The following is a 12,979-nucleotide window of genomic DNA, read 5'->3' as shown; positions in this document are numbered from 1 at the left end:
GTGCTGCAGTACAATCTCGTCTGTTTGTAAAAACGCGGATCGTTTGGTTTTCGTCTTGTTTTTGCATCTTCCTTGAGGCTTACCCAGGCCTTTGCACTGACAAATACTGTATCAATATCGGATGAACGAGTAAATGAGTGAGTGATTAACAAATTGTGAAAGCAGAGAACATAATACTCATGCTATCCCTAGTATGAACATCATGGCCCCTGCCGACACGTAATATTATTTTGCCATCATTTTGATCTCTGAAAAATACACCCAGTTTCAGGGCAGATGTGAGACCGTACAACGGACGTGGGAGTCGATCTAGAGTTGAGTCAGCGTTTTTCGTCCCTCTTCCAAAAAGAGTAATCGAAAAGCATGTACTTCAGAAAGCTAGTTTTGGATGTTGAAAGGCTTTTTCCAACCAACTCTAAGCAACGCTCAGGTTGACTGACTAATCGTCAACAGCTCCTTCACAGAAAATACACACACACACACACACACACACACACACACACACACACAGAAGACAGTTCAGACAAACATTTATGTTATGCCTCTGTACCTTTCCAGGACGAGAGAGTGGACAGGAAAAGCGATTCAGGGAATTTCAGCAGGGCAGGGGCACAAGAAGATAGAACTTTCAAGTAATTTGACTAAAATATATCAATTACCCAGGAGAGAAAGCCCCGGCCCCTCCAAAGTCCCCAGGGCCATTGTCTAAGAAAGAGCCAAGTAATTGAACATGTATATGCAGCTGCGTGAGCTCTCAAAAGATTAAGTGATGAAATATTTTTCTTTGGAAACTGCTAGGGAATTGTGCATTTCCCCGAAATTGACATTAAACACAAACAAGATTCCTGATAACGATGCTTAGATAAGAATGCTTTCATTCGGAAAGTAGCAGCGTGGAAGAGGTCGTGGCACTCTGTACAAATACGGAAAATGACCGCAAATGTGACCTGATGAGAAAGCCACATTTATGGACGGCATCTTGAGACTTTGTGGTCATAACCCATCTAGTCAACTCTTAAGGGAGTTCAGAATTGGGCTTTTAGCAGACGGCAGCGGAAGGCTGTGTCAGGCATGTTATCAATTAACCACGCAGGCCATTCGCTTTACAAACTTTTGGCAAACTTTCCCTAAGCATGAAATGGGAATGAAGAAACGTCTCCGTGGAAAAGATGGGAATAAAGGAAATAATATCAATGAAAGGCTTAAGCCTTGAAAAGAGATGAACGGTAGAAACAAAGGGCAGGAGAATGCAGTAGTAAGAAAGCAGGATTCCAGAAGCCGATTGCCCACATTCAAACCACGTCTCCACCAGCCACGACCTGGGCAAGTTCCTCAAACTCTGGGACTCAGTTAGCTCATCTCTAAAATGAGACATACGGTAAACACTTCACTGAGTTACTGGGAGGACTCGGACACCGAGCCCAGTGCGTGGCCCAGAGGATACGCGACAAATGTTAGGTTTTTCCTTCTGTTCCTATGTTCGTGAATAACAAAAATGCTGATGAGGGGCTGCTGTATTAGGATACGGACTGCAAGGAGATAGGGCTTCCTCCCACATATTAAAATCAGCTTCTTTCATATGTGAATAAACCGATCCAAATTATTCCGTATGTTTCAGCGAAATAAAGATGACTTTTTTTTCACTCTAAATAACCTTCCCCTTTTTAAATGTAGCTTTTTAATGTTTATTTTTGAGAGAGAGAGACAAGAGTGCGAACGCGGAAAGGGCAGAGAGAGAGAGGGAGACACAGAATCCGCAGCAGGCTCCAGGCTCCGAGCTGTCGGCACCGAGCCCGACGCGGGGCTCGAACTCACGGACCGTGAGATCACGACCTGAGCCGAAGTCGGACGCTCCACCGGCTGAGCCACCCAGGTGCCCCAAGATAATGGCTTTTTGTTGAAGTGGCACTTCTGTGGAACTTAGGAATCGCCCTACAACAAATAAATCTCTGTGGCCTGGTGAGTTGTTTCACACAGAACTCCCTTTGTATCAGAGGCAAAATATCAATATTCCCGTTTGTTGGCCCACGCTCTTTAATCAAGAATCACAGATCATGTGCCATAGCAACACGAGCTGATTCTGATCATGGAGGGGACTAAAACAGAATTCGCGGGGACAAAGAGAATGGTACCAGCCTCAGTGACATTTGTTCAGGTCCCGCGCGGGACCCTCACTATGACACTGCCGAAGAGAAGGGCCAAAAACGAGCAATGGAAAGGCCAGATGTAGGCACAAGACAGGAGAAGGAGAAGCAAGAACGAGCATAGTAAGTTTCTTGCATGGGCAGACTTACCAAAGGCCGTCCTTCCCTTACCCTGCAATATACATGTGCAAGCACACACACGTGCGCGTGCGTGTACGCGCGCGTGTGTGTGAGTGCGCATACACAGGCACGCACACTTCTGTTCACCACTCATCCCTAGACTTGGATAATAGACGAATCTTTTGCAAGATGCAGTTCCCCTCTCCCAATATTCACTCACTTCATTTATGACAAATCGTTACCTGCAAGATAAAAAAAAAAAAAAAAAAACAACAACAAGTAGATCGCTGTTCCCGGAAATGAGAAGGCATAGCCAGAGAAAAAGTGTCATCTGGTAGTGCCTCGGTCCTCTTGGCATTTAGCGATCTTTTTGGTAGATGACTTGAGTCAGAAAACCTTTTGAGAAGATAGAACAAATGAGGAGCTAATAAAGCCCAGTGGTTGATGTGGAGGTAATAACACATAGTGGTTAAGTTAGAGCCAGTGTTGTGCTGCTAAAGGGCGGGGGTTGGGCCGGGAGCCCCGATATGTACAATTCGCCAATTTCCAGGACGTGAATACACCCACCATGACCATCTCAAGTTTCCAACAGACGTGGCCAATCACACGAGCTTCCTGAAAGTACAACAACGGGTTCCCACAAGCTAGTGCAAGCTAGCTCCCGCGCACCGCTGATTATAACTATATGACCGTAGGGCTAGTCGCTTAATCTCTCTGACTTTCACGTTCCTCTACTGTAAATCAAAATCACCATTATTATTATAGTATATTTGTCACGATCCTCCCCATCATCATTGTTGCAATCGCACTTATAGCCAGAGCTTCTGTGTTTCATGTCAAAAGCACCTTCGATCACATTCCAAAGTCTCTCATGATTAGCCAACTTAGCGTGGTCCAATGTCGAAATCCAAGACCATGGTGCTTATGGCAGAGCATCTCCCCAAATGCCCCCTCAGTGATGTAGTTTATCTCCAACTAGAGAGAAGGGAGGAAGGGACAGGAAAGAAAGGCCATCCTTATTTTTTCTGACTATTTTCTGCTTATACCCATCTACCCATCCATCATCCCTCTGTCTATTAAATTAGCATTAACCGAGTACCTACTATGTGTGAGGCACTGAAGATCCAACGATGGGCAGAACAGGCAAAGTTACTGTCCTCAAGGAACCTACCGCCCTCGTCGGGGAAACAGACACTGAACAGTCACCAAACGGACATGAGAGCTTCGAAGGAAAGGAGTGAAATATATGAAAATGTACGGCAAAGGAGCCTGACCTAGGGCAGGGACAGGGAAAGGGTAGAAATGTGCCAGAGAAGGCTTCCCTTAGGAAGTGGTGATGAAGCTGTGATCTGAAGGATAGGCGGCAGTTGACAATGTACAGATGGACACACAGAAGGCTGGTAGATAAGCAATTGGCTCTTTGGGTCTGGACCTTTGAGGAGAGGTCTGGACTATGGATACAGAGAAAGGGTAAAAGTAAGAAGGTGACCTAGGACCGAGCCTTGATGAACTCCAACATCTAGTGGTTACGAGTTCGACACCCGTATTCTCTACTAATTGGGACCCACTCCTAGCCATGTTAACAAACACCTGGAGAGACTACATGTGTAGGGATTAAGAAAAGGAACTTCATGGGGCACCTGGGTGGCGCAGTCGGTTAAGCGTCCGACTTCAGCCAGGTCACGATCTCGCGCTCGGTGAGTTCGAGCCCCGCGTCGGGCTCTGGGCTGATGGCTCGGAGCCTGGAGCCTGTTTCCGATTCTGTGTCTCCCTCTCTCTCTGCCCCTCCCCCGTTCATGCTCTGTCTCTCTCTGTCCCAAAAATAAATAAACGTTGAGAAAAGGAACTTCATATGGTAATTCTATTTTTCATTTTTTTAAGGAACCTCCATCCTGGGTATTTACCCAAAGAAAATGAAAACACTAATTCGAAACGATATACGCACCCCCATGTTTATTGCAGCATTGTTTACGACAGCCAAGATATGGAAGCAACCCAAGCGTCCATCCACAGATGAATGGATAAAGAAGAGGTCGAATAGATATACGATGGGATATTACTCGGCCACGAAAAATGAAATCTTGCCATTTGCAACAATATGGACGGAGCTAGAGGGTATAATGTTGCGAAATAAGTCACTCAGAGGAAGACAAATACCGTAAGATTTCACTCATATGTGGAGTTTAACAATCAAAACAAATGAACAAAGGAAAAAAGAGACAAAAAAAGAGACCCTTAAGGATAAGAACAGGGGCGCCTGCGTGGCTCAGTCGGTGGGGCGTCCGACTTCGACTCAGGCCACGATCTCGTGGCTCGTGGGTTCGAGCCCTGCGTCGGGCTCTGGGCTGACAGCTCGGAGCCTGGAGCCTGCTTCAGATTCTGTGTCCCCCTCTCTCTCCACCCCACCCCTGCTTGTGCTCTCTCGCTGTCTTTCAAAAATAAGTAAACATAAAATTTTTTTTTTTAAGTATAAGAACAAGCTGGTGGTTGCCAGAAGGGAGGGAGGAGGCGGGATGGGTGAAATAGGTGAAGGGGGCTAAGAATACACTTACCATGATGACCACTGAGAAATGTATAGAATTGTCGTGTAACTATATTGTCCACCCGAAGTGTATGTTAACTACACCGGAATTTAAAAGGTAAACACATCAATAGTTTAAAAAAATTTTTTTAATGTTTATCTGTTTTTGAGAGAGAAAGAGAGAGAGAGAGCACGTAAAGAGAGAGGGAGACAGAGGATCCAAAGCCGGCTCTACGTCACCAGCAGAGAGCCCCGTGGGGGGCTCGAACTCACGAGCTGCGAGATCATGACCTGAGCCGAAGTCGGTCGCTTAACCGACCCGATACATAAATATATTTTTTTAAAAAAAAGCAAAGGAAAGGGAGTTCAGTGTCAAACTGAGCTGGGCTGGAATCCGAGATTTGCTTCTTTCCACCTTCAACAAATTATTGTAACTCCCGTCGCCTCAAATGTGCCATCTATAAATGAGATCGTTACAGTACCTGTCACACAGCTGCGGTGAGGATAAAAGAACATAACACACACGAAGCACTTAGCACGGCGTCTGGCAAGTAGGAATCGCTCAATCAGCGGAAGTGAAGTCAAGAACCCACTGTCACAAGTGCGCTCCCTAACCCCGTGCTGGTGAGTAGGCACGAGCCCAACCAAGCTAACACCGTGTCTTTCTTCTGTTGGCATAACTGGAATGTAGCCGCTCTTCGGGTACCATTTATGAGCCCACCCGGCCACAGAGTACGCCAGTGCTTGGGGATGCGGCACGTGGTTCAATTTTGTCCTCAGAACTTGGCTTCTCGCTAAGCGAAATTAGTCGGAGAAAGACAGAAATCGTGCGAGCTCACTCATAGGAGGACTCGAAGGGACAAAACAGATGAACAGAAGGGAAGGGCAAGAAATGCAGTGGAGCTGGCGTGCACCTACATATGCCAACGTAACTTCTTCTCTTCCCCTGTGCGCGTCCTGCCATCTATGATGTTTCTTGAGGCCCGGTTAACCTTCCCAACACTGTTCCCAGCATTGCCCTACTTACTGAGCCGGACATGCATTCATTCTCATCGTCAACACGCATTGAACTCTAACTACCTGCAGGTAGTGTGCTAAGTTCTAGAGACGGAGGGTGAAAAACCAAAGTCCCCAGTGGGGGTAAAGACTGCGGCCAGAGTCTAAACATCATGATAAAGGTACTTGGTGCAAAAGAATCAGCGTGACTGAAAAATCATCTAACCACCAGCCACTACGTTTTTAAAGATTTTTTTTTTCAAAGTTTATTTATTTTTGGGACAGAGGGAGACAGAGCATGAACGGGGGAGGGGCAGAGAGAGAGGGAGACACAGAATCGGAACCAGGCTCCAGGCTCCGAGCCATCCGCCCAGAGCCCGACGCGGGGCTCGAACTCCCGGACCGCGAGATCGTGACCTGGCTGAAGTCGGACGCTTAACCGACTGCGCCACCCAGGCGCCCCTAAAGAAATGCGCTGTAACTGAAGCGTGAGGGACAAAAGAAGTGCAAGAAACGTTACGAAGCTGGGGAATTTCCTCTGGGGGTGTATTTAAGAGCTATCCATGTCTAGGGTCTAGATTAAGTATCAACAAGGTTTTGGTTAATTCCTCCATGAAAGTGGGGGGTGGGGGATGGGCCATGACGACATGAAGAAATCTCTTCCAGAATGGTATGATTCTGAAACTCCTTAAGCAAAGCAAAAGCAAATCAAAGGCCGATTTGGACAGCTACTACTGGCAATTCATTAAAAAACCTTGAAGCTTTCTTCATTGTAGGATGGGGGGCCAGACTGTATTTCTGAACAAACTATAGAAATTCCCCTGGAAACATAACATAAGCCATTTTATTTTTTCAATGTTTATTTATTTTGAGAGAGAGCGCGCGTGCACAAACACCCCCCCCCCACACACACACACGTGTGCACGAGCAGGGAAGGGGGAGAGAGAGAGAAAGAGAGAGAGAGAGAGAGAGAGAGAGAGAGAGAGAGAGAGAATCTTAAGCAGGCTGCATGCTCAGTGTGGAGCCTGATGCAGGGCTCGATCCCATGACCCTGGGATCATGACCTGAGCCGAATCAAGAATGGGATGCTCTGGGGCGCCTGGGTGGCGCAGTCGGTTAAGCGTCCGACTTCAGCCAGGTCACGATCTCGCGGTCCGGGAGTTCGAGCCCCGCGTCAGGCTCTGGGCTGACGGCTCGGAGCCTGGAGCCAGTTTCCGATTCTGTGTCTCCCTCTCTCTCTGCCCCTCCCCCGTTCAGGCTCTGTCTCTCTCTGTCCCAAAAATAAATAAACGTTGAAAAAAAAAAGAATGGGATGCTCAGCCAGTGGAGCCACCCAGAAGCCCCCGCGTATGCATTCCACGGACACATGATCAAATTCAAGGCCTACTGGAAGCAGAGCTTACACCTTCCTGACATACATACCTCCAGAGAATGATCAGATGGCTAGTCCCAACTGGACATCTAATGTCCCAACTGGACATTCAAGCACTACACAATGGGGACGCACGAAGGAAACAGGGACGGTTGGTCCCTTGCAACGACACTAGAATTTTGAGAGTGGGATGTGAAAACCCTTTGGTACAAGCGAATGAGCCAAGCGTGTGAACCTAGACCAGAACTTCGCTGCACCCAATATTTCTGGAAATAAATGGATCGATCATTGGTTGGAACTTCGGTATTGTTTTTGAAAGTATCATTTTATGAACAGTTTTGTTGGAAAGGGATATTTTTTTTTTTTTTTTGGTAACGGGATTTAATAGCAAAACTAAACGTGATACATGCCCAAATATTTAAAGTTGTCTGATTTCTCACTATATTTGTTACCTGCGAAGTTTTCAGTCATATAAGAACATCTTTAGTTGCACGTGCCTGAACTATGTTAGAATTTTGCTCCTTTAAGGGGCGCCTGGGTGGGTCAGTCAGTTAAGCGTCTGACTCTTGATTTGGGCTCACATGACCCCAGGGTAGTGGGATCGAGCCCCACTTCAGGCTAAGCATGGAGCCTGCTTAGGATGCTGTCTCTCTCTCTCCCTCTGCCCATCTCCCTCTCTCTCTCTCTCTCAAATAAGTAAAATAAACATTAAAAAAAAAGAATTTTGCTGCTTTAACAACACTGCAAATAGCCTGGCTGGTTCAGCCCATGCAGCACAGGACTCTTGATCTCGGGGTTGTAAGTTCGATCCCCACGTTGAGTGTAGGGATTACTTAAAAATAAAATCTCAAAAAAAAAAAAAAAAAAAAAAGAGAGAGAACACTGCAAATATATAGCAGCTGCCCAAACTTAATTATAGTGGTGTTCCTTAAACTCGAGAAATTCTATACAGCCTGGTTTCCAGGGTTAAAATTTGGATATATACTCTGAAACGTTTCATATAAAATCTAAGCTTGGAGAGATTTTTGTGTATATGTGAGTGTTAAATTTCTTTAAAATTACTACTTATAATTTTAGACTACAGAGCCCTGAAAATTAAAGTTCTTTTTTTAACTATTCCAATTTTTACTAGTATTTGTTGATTGGATTTTTATTCCTCACTACAAAATAATATAAACTTAGAACCTGTTGCCTAGCAGCAATTTTAATCGTTAGAAAAATTTGAAACATCAAATCAGAGTTTTAAAAATTTATGTCTTAAAGTTACGGATTTGTATATGCAACATTGTTTAAAGAAATGATAAACAACGTGAGTCACCTGTAGCACAACTCAAAGTATTTTCCAACGAAACACAATAAACGAGTAGATCACTGGGGCTCAAACTCACGAACCGTGAGATCATGACCTGAACGGACGTCAGACGCCCAACTGACTGAGCCACCCAGGCATCCCTGTCTTCTTTTTCAATAACTACTTATAACAATGATATTTAAGTCGGCCTTCCAGTTCCTGACATGATGGAGAATTCGTGTGGGTTGCTGGCTCTCTCTCCTGAGCCCAACCCTGAAAATGACCCAGAAGGGTGGATGTGTTTTATTTAAGTTTATTTATTTATTTTGAGAGAAGAGAGAGAACAGGCAGAGAGAGAGGGGGAGAGAGAAAATCCCAAGCAGGTTCTGTCTGCCCCATGAGCACAGGCAGAGCCCAATGTTGGGCTCAAACTCACAAACTGTGAGATCATGACCTGAGCAGAAATCAAGAGTCGGACGCTTAAATGACTAAACCACCCAGGTGCCCTGAGAAGGGTGTATGTATTGAGGGAAGGAAGGTTGTGAGATTCTAGAATAGAAAAGGAAAATTGGGGGCGCCAGGGTGGCTCAGTTGGTTAGGTGTCCCATTTTTCAGCTCAGCTCAGGTCTTGCTCTCATGGTGGTGAGTTCAAGCTTTGCACTGGGCGGGAAGGAAGGAAAGAAGGAAGGAAGGAAGGGAAGAAGGAAGGAAGGAAGGAAGGAAGGAAGGAAGGAAGGAAGGAAAGAAAGAAAGAAAGAAAGAAAGAAAGAAAGAGAAAATGAACATTTCAAGAGATTCCTAGGGACAGAAAAGGTAGTTGGATCCCATTGTTAGGGGTGGGGTTGTTGGAAAGAGAGAGAGAGAGAGAGAGACAGAAAGAAAGAAGGAAAGAAAGAAATAAAGATGGAAGGAAGGAAAGAGAGAAAGAAAGAAAGATGGAAGGAAGGAAGGAAAGAGAAAGAAAGAAAGAAAGAAAGAAAGAAAGAAAGAAAGAAAGAGAAAATGAACATTGCAAGAGATTCCTAGGGACAGAAAAGGTAGTTGGATCCCATTGTTGGGGGTGGGGGTTGTTGGAAAGAGAGAGAGAGAAAAAAAGAAAGAAAGAAGGAAAGAAAGAAAGTGGAAGGAAGGAAGGAAGGAAGGAAGGAAGAGAAAATGAAATTGCGAGAGATCCCTAGGGACAGAAAAGGTAGTTGGATCCATTGTTGGGGGTGGGGGTGGTTGAGACTAAGTGCCACCCCTCTCAGAGAGGGGGATGGCTGAAGGTAGCTTTCCAGTTACACTTTTCAGTCTCACCCACATTTTGCTGGGAAGATCTTCCTTGATCCTGGCACCATGGCAGGCTAGGAAACAACAGGGGCACTAGCAGAGGATGCTGGGTAACATCTGCAGAGCCCTCAAGCGCAGCTGTCATCAAGAGCAGATGACCACAGCCATCTCATGGGTTAGTTGTTTAAAACCCACGGAAAAAAGGGCGCCCGGGTGGCTCAGGGGGTTAAGCATCTGACTTCGGCTCAGGTCATGATCTCACGGTTCATGAGTTCGCGTCTTACTTCAGGTGAGCTTGAGCCCCACTTTGGGTGAACACGAGCCCCTCTCCGGATGAACCCCGCATCTCTCTCTCTCTCTCTCTCTCTCTCTCTCTCTCTCTCTGCCTCTCACTCGCTCGAGCCTTCTATCTCTCTCTCAAAAAAACCCAAAAAACAAAAACCCAGGAGGTTTCTTGAGGATCGGGGTCACTTGAGACAAGGGAGGCACAGAAAATATAAAGAAAGCTGAGATTATAGCCCAGAAGTTGTTATTTACAAACTCAGAGACTCCCGCCCCCCCCACCAAACACTCTCACACACTCACACATTCAGGAATAGTGGGTGGTGGGAGGCGGGTGGGGAGGGAAGTTACAGATATGCAAGAAGGGTGGTTAATCCACGTGGTAACAGATTAGAGTTAGAGACAGAAGCGTCAACTCGCGTTACCTTAATAGAGATATTGATAGATATTGATAGATCTCTATAAATAGATATTGATAGATCAAGAAATATTTATAGACCTTAAGGTTGTGAGTTCAAGCCTCACGTTGGGTGTAGAGCTTATCCTAAAAATTAATTAATTAGGGGCCCCTGGGTGGCTCAGTCAGGTAAGCATCCGACTCTTGATCTCGGCTCAGGTCATGATCTCACAGTTTGTGAGACTGAGCCCCACAGCGGGCTCTGTGCCGACAACTCAGAGCCTGCTTGCGATTCTCCCTCTCCCTCGCTCTCTGCCCCTCCCCCACTTGTGCACGCACGCAGCGCTCTCACTCCCTCTCTCTTGAAATAAATAAATAAACATAAAAAAATAATTTTAAACCGGTGAATGTTACCACGGGTTTTAATGTAACAGAAACATAAATTTCATTGATACTGATTTCAGATTCCACATTACGGCTTAGCTTTAAGAAATTAACCCTTGTCGGGGAGCCTGGGTGGCTCAGTTGGTTGAGCGTCTACTTCAGCTCGGGTCATGGTCTTCCGGTTCACGAGTTCGAGCCCCGCATTGGGCTCTGTGCAGACATCTCAGAGCCTGGAGCCTGCTTTGTGGATTCTGTGTCTCCCTCTCTCTCTCTCTCTGCCCCTCCCCTGCTCATACTCTCTCTCTCTCTCTCTCTCTCTCTCTCTCTCAAAAATAAATAAAACATTAAAAAAAATTTTTTTAGATTAATCCTTGTCAAGTTTTGGTGTATTATCAAAGGAAACTGTCCATCATTACCTAAAAAGGCTAATACAATAGCCTCCCTTTCCAGCTTCATTTGTGTGTGAGCCTGAATCTTTATTTATTTTTTTTAATTTTTTTAAATGTTTTTAATGTTTTAGTTTTAATTTTTTTCTTTTTTTTTCAACATTTTATTTATTTTTGGGACAGAGAGAGACAGAGCATGAACGGGGGAGGGGCAGAGAGAGAGGGAGACACAGAATTGGAAACAGGCTCCAGGCTCCGAGCCATCAGCCCAGAGCCCGACGCGGGGCTCGAACACACGGACCGCGAGATCGTGACCTGGCTGAAGTCGGACGCTTAACCGACTGCGCCACCCAGGCGCCCCTATATATTTTTTTTTAAGTAGGCTCCACGCCGAACAGAGGGCTTGAACTCTCGACCCTGCAATCAAGAGTCGCATGCTCTACCAACTGAGCCAGCCAGTTGCCCCTATATTAATCACAATAATATTGTCTAGTATTCCGTTTTAATTTATCCATTGAGTTTTTTTACTATATCTCTTTACATATCTATTTAAGTGGTTACTCTAGGGATTACCGTATACATACTCGACTGAGCACAGTCTATTTAGAATCAATATTTTACCACTTCAAGTGAGATGTAGAATCTTTCTCATCATATAGGTCCTTTTACCCTCCTCACTTGGTGTACTTGTCTCATACATTTCACTTATGTATATTTAAAATGCCATCAATCAATGTTATAATTCTTATTGTTGACCTTCATAATATTCTAAAGAACCTGAGAATAATAATTTCTTTTTTTTTATTTGCGAGAGAGAGCACAAAAGCGGGAGAGAGGGGCAGACGGAGAGAGAGAGAGAGAGAGAGAGAGAGAGAGAGAGAGAGAATCTTAAGCAAGCTCCATGGTCAGTGTGGCTCGATCCCATGACCTTGAGATCGTGACCTGAGCCAAAGTGAAGAGTCAGACGCTCCAACTGGCTGAGCCACCCAGGTGCCCCTAGGTCTGTATATTTTTTATTTATTTGCTGAAAGTTTCTATTTTTCCACTTGTTCCAAGAGTATTTGACTTTCTCCGACAAAAATTGAGGGAATGTGTCACCAATAGCTTTTATTGCAAATTATGAAAGAAGTTTTTCGGAGACAGGGAAAATCGTAAGTCAGAAACAGATCTACCTAAAGAAAGGAAGAGCGTTAAAGGAAAGTAAAATAACATCTTTTATTTTTCTTATTCTTAATTTATGTAACAGTTTCCTAAAATAATAGCAACAACGTATTTGGTGATGAGAGCCTATGGATACGTGAAATGAAGGACAGCAATGGTGTAAGAGACGGGAGGGAACAACTGGGAATAGGAGAAAAAAATGGAATCACATAAAATGCTTAATTAAAACCAGGGAAGACAGAAAAAGAGAAGATGGCATATTTGCCCTTATTTATTGAACCATGGTTATAATAGATGCTTCAAAGTATCTGTCATAATTCCAACATCTGTGTCATCTCGGAGTTGGAATCCGAAGAACATTTTGTTTTTTCCCTTGCAAATTGAGGTTCCTAAGTTTTCGCATGCTGAGTAATTTGGGATCGCATTCTGCACATTTTGAATACTCTAGTATGGAATACTCTGGGTCCTGTTTGATTTGTAAGCAAAACGCTGTGGTTTTGTGTTTGTTTTCTTTTTTGATGCTGTTTTATTTTTGCTTTAGAATGTAATAGAGACTGCTCGGGTTCAGGCTGCACGTTCCAGCCCAGCTTCTGTGGGCCGGGGGGCCGGTGCCCGTTCGGTTTTCGGGGTGTCCTGAGCCTCACTCGGATCTGTCT

This window comes from Prionailurus viverrinus, chromosome X (assembly GCF_022837055.1).
Source record: "Prionailurus viverrinus isolate Anna chromosome X, UM_Priviv_1.0, whole genome shotgun sequence".
Taxonomy (NCBI): domain Eukaryota; kingdom Metazoa; phylum Chordata; class Mammalia; order Carnivora; family Felidae; genus Prionailurus; species Prionailurus viverrinus.
This window is presented reverse-complemented; position numbering follows the sequence as displayed.